Raw genomic sequence first — 4841 nt, forward strand, 5'->3', positions numbered from 1 at the left:
TATCATCAGATCTGCAGCTGTATGTTCTGGACACTCAAGTGAAGAGAGGTGCTGCGCTGTCAACTATTCACCACCTGGTGTTGAATTGGATCAGGTGGTCATGGAGGATGGTGGACAAACCTGGTGCACCTACATGTACAGTGAAGGAACACCTGGCAGAGGCCTCAGTCCACGAGATCTTTAACTCCCACCTCCTGCAGAGCTTTGACCGCATTATGAAAGAGACTGGGGACATTGAGTTTGGACAATGTTCAGCACCTTCATTGCTGAAGCTGCTGCACTGTGCTGCTGCTGCAATGTGGTTGGTAAATACAAAATTAACAGAAAAAAAATTAACAGAAATTATTCAGAGAAAATCTTGTGAAAAAATATGTGATCCCCCAAAAAACCTTCACAGCAGTTTTCTTTTCCTTTTTTCTTTCGTATTTACTTTTCCTTCTGTACTGCCATCTGTTCATTTTATGGACACTTTTTTTATTATTCTCATGATAAGCTATCAAAGAACATATCTAAAGTTTTCTTAGAAGAAGTTATCTCTGGTGTATTCATTTACCTGCTGTTATTATGTCTAAAGGTCAATCCTGGTAAACACACAGTTAAAATGAAAGGAGCCAGTTTGTTGTTGCTGCAACATAGCTGGTTTATAGCAGTCTGGGATTAATTACTATCGTAGCAAAATACTATCAGCATTTTGATGGGACTGAACAACAGACATCCTTCGAAACTCCTACATTTTTTAGACTCTCAGTTTTTTGTGTCTTTTTTGTGTTTTTTGTGTGTGTTGTAATTAGCTGACAACAGTTCTTCAATTTGACCTTGAGGTAAAAGTCATGGGTTAAATATATATCTGTATAAAATCATTACTCTAGGGTAATAGCAATTAAGAGAGATAGCAAGATTTTATAAATGGACTTTGACCAGGCAACTTACTTCCTATCTTTCTGAGATGAGCTGACATGCTGCCACACTCCAAGGTATGTACGTACCATTTAATAAAATTCTTTTTTATAATAATTCACAATCACAGTAATACTTAAATTTACAATTTATTTATTTATCTGTTTAAATATTTGTATTACTTTCTCATGGCTGTACACGTTGTTTGTTCTTACACATTTCCTGAATTCTCAAACAAATTCATGTTAAATATTCCTTTACAAAAAGGAAAAGCTTATCTGCTGAACTTATCGCTGTGTCTTTATTATTCTTATGTAAGATTTTGCTGATCTATGTTAAATTACATCAATTACATTTTTCTTTTAGTTTTTACAGAAGCCAAGGATGAGGACCTATATCTTTTGCTGGATTTTTCTTTGCATCCTGTTATATTCAGGTAATGTATATTTAACAAATAAACTTGTAAACATTTTCATCAAGGGCTAAGGACATTACTAGTACTACAGCATTGGTAGTTTATCATATGCTAAGCCCTACAAAAATCGTAAGCACTTGCTAACGTGATTTCTTTGATGACAATGCTGCATAATATATATGGTGTATAAAAATATGCTAACATTTCTACTCGAGATTATGGGATTGGCCTCAGCTCTTCAAATTGTGTCTATTTCAGGACATCCTCTAGTATAAGCATTATTTCTAAAAGTAATGGTTAAAAAAAACTCACATGGTAATGTTTTAAATCTGTTGGGTTTATATTATCATGCCATCTCCACTCACTACTAATAAAAAAAAGGTAAGATATGAAAATGTCCTAAAAGTAAACTATGTAAAGTTTTATGACCATATTTCAAATTATTTGCGCGGTCACTGAAATCTTGTTTTAAAAAACCTTGCTGCATAATTTGATATTTCCCCCAGGGTCATTGATTAGGACCGTGACTTCCAAAAGTGACACAGAGGATCAAACTGATACAAGCAGCAAGCACACAGAGAATGGTACATATTCTGCTTTGTCCTGGACTTAGCATAAAGATATATATAAGTATTGTAGTCTTGATCTGTGTAGTCTTTTAATGCTATCTTGTATATGCTAAATTAATTGCAAAATAATATATATAATTAATTGTTTGATCATTTCATTTCAGCTTTGGCCTGTTCCCCATGTTCTTGCGTTTATTGTATCATTATTGGCACAGCTGGTGGCTTAGCTTTTGGCTTTGTGTTTGTTGGAGGTGCTTTTATCTTCTGGAAATGCAAGAAATCAACAATTAGTAAGTATGAAATATAATGTCCAGTCTTCTGCTGCCATTTACAGACTACCATTAAAAGACTTGGATGTTCAGGATTACTGGCAGATTGACATCAAATACATCATAATTCAAATACTTTTTCTTTCAGTTTTAATTTAATATTTGTTCTATTAATCCCTTTCCTTTGTGCCCTCTGTAGTGCAATTCATTTTCTCAGCAAAAAAGAATGATGGTCAACTAAAGACGGCCCTGCTGCAGAGACAAGCTGAGAAGACACATGAAGAACTGGATGTATTATCAGCGCTGAACACTCTAATGAAGGAACTGAAGAGGGGACATCACCAGCAAAAGGAAGAATTCAAACAGTTAGAGGAGACAAATAAAGAGCTGGCAGAAAACAAGGAGAAACTTTGTCTGGTAGAAAATGAAATAGCAAAGAGTGAAAAAGAAAAAGAGACGGACAAAACACAAAGATACTTGGAGGAAAAACAAAGTCTATTAAGTGTTCAGCGTAAACTGGAGAAGAGAAAGGAAGAACTGGAGAATCTACAACTGAACATGAGGAAACAGCTGCAACAAACAGAGGATATAATGAGCATGATGACAGAAAGGAAGACAAAAGTAGAACGCGCTTTGGAGGCGATTAACTCGCAGCTGGAGGACGCAGAAAGTCAAAGTGATACGGCTCATCTTCACACACAATAGTGACAATAACCTACTGCTACTTCACTTTTTATTAATTGTCCCTTGCAACTAAACTTAGGTTCATAATTTGGATAGAAAATTTTGTTTTATAGAATACAATTTCTTTTCTTTTAAACTGTTTACACCACGATAGCAGATTTTACCCAAGCAACCAATATGTAATTGAAAAGCAGAGTTTGCATCATTAATTCAAAACATTTAACAAAGAATTTTGTATTAACATTAACTTATGTTCAGTGGTTATACACAGCTTACACAGTGCCCCATTTTCAGGGGCTCAAAAGTCACTGGACAAAGTAACACAGCTTTAAACATAAGGATTGCTTCTAACAGCTGGAAGACTTTCTGTTGTTAATGGCTGTTTGAAATCCAGAAACCATGGACATCAGCAAGCTGTGTTTTTCTCCTTTGAGAAGCTCTGCAGGGCCTTTGTTGCAGCTGCTTTCAGTTGCTGCTTGCCGGTGTGTCTCTCTGCCTCCAGTTTTCATCTTCATTAACTGAAAAGTCACCTTCTATTTGTTTTTAAATCAGGTGACTGTAATGACCTAATTTTTTGACTTGAGAAATTGTTAGGCCTTCGTCTTCTTGAGTGTAACTAGTGGCGTATACCTTGTTGTAAACTTCCTGTATTTTGATTTTAACAAAAGGCACCAAAAAAGTGATTTAAGTTTAAATATGCCACTGAGAGTAACAATACATGTTCAACATCATGCTCATCTAGGTAATTTATATGTGGTATACAAAAGAAAACCAACAAGGTTAATAAAACTGAAATTCAACAACATAAATATTAATTAGAGGTATTTGTCATGAGATTGGAGGATAATTTCGATAATTTTGCTGCTATAAGTAAAAAGGAGATTTGGTAATTCAATGAATTATTATACATTTTGTGTTTTGATTACCTTTTAAGGATAGTCTGTTAGTCATTGAAAAAAAAATATTTTTTTAAAATGAAAAATCTGTTCTTAATTCTTTATCTGCGTGTTATTATAGAGTTTAAGAGAAACTGAATAAATAGACTTGGATAAATATGTGAAGAATAAATGTCTTTCTTATTTACTTTGAAATTGTGTGATTACCAGTAATGTCCTCCCAATAGGAGCAACATCAGACAAAGTCTGACATGTCGTCAGATTTTCCATTATCTGTTTTATTCAGAGTCAGTGTGCAGCAGTATTGCTTCTTTAATCAGTGACCCTTTATTTAGTTATATATGTGTTGTAATTACAGAATTCACCTGCTTGCTGCTACTACTGCACATTCACCCAGTGTATATACTATACATATATATATATATATATATATATATATATATATATATATATATATATATATATATAATGTTCTTCCTCTACACCCCCCCCCCCCCCAAATTTTTACACATGTCGAGGAGCGTGTCAGGCTACATTTCACTGTGTGTTATACTTGTATAACTATGCATGTGACAAATAAAGAACCTTGAACCTTGAACCTTGATGACAGTTAAACATTAAACTCTGGTTGAACCCTGGTTTAACTGCTGTACTATAAAGGACAAGACATTTATACTGTTCCGACCTCAGCGGAAAGCCAGTGTCATCATCAAGGACCCCTCACACCCTGTGACTTATTTATCATGTTTAACTTGAGTAGTGAAAGACTGAAGGGGTCTGAAAACGATGTGCCGGGAGGTTTTCACTGGCTCTAGTGAGCCTCGACTTTCAGGTCAGCTATCGAGCTGGTGGGTAACAAATGTCTCTGAAAACAGAGCAGTTTTGCAAATATGTGATGTTTTGATAAATCGAGTAGATATTACACAGCTACAGTCTCGCCTTAAAATATCTTAAAGGTTTATTTTATGACCCAGAAAGAGTAATATTAAAACTAAGTAGCTGTCGCCATTGTTGAAAACTGGAATTGGCGGGGTTGCGCTATGAATTCTGGGATAGGTTGGGCCACGAAGAATACACCCAACCAATCTTTCAAATATGGGGAAATAACGAC

General features: G+C 35.0%; 1 long non-coding RNA gene across 1 annotated transcript; it reads left to right on the top strand.

Annotated features, from left to right (window-relative positions):
- Window positions 1–623: 623 nt before the first annotated feature.
- On the top strand, window positions 624–4110 carry LOC112431260 (uncharacterized). The gene is made up of 5 exons (XR_013097236.1): window positions 624–974; window positions 1264–1333; window positions 1819–1896; window positions 2046–2171; window positions 2350–4110. It is a non-coding gene; the product is annotated as an uncharacterized LOC112431260 (long non-coding RNA).
- Window positions 4111–4841: the final 731 nt, after the last annotated feature.

This window comes from Maylandia zebra, linkage group LG3, assembly GCF_041146795.1.
Source record: "Maylandia zebra isolate NMK-2024a linkage group LG3, Mzebra_GT3a, whole genome shotgun sequence".
Taxonomy (NCBI): domain Eukaryota; kingdom Metazoa; phylum Chordata; class Actinopteri; order Cichliformes; family Cichlidae; genus Maylandia; species Maylandia zebra.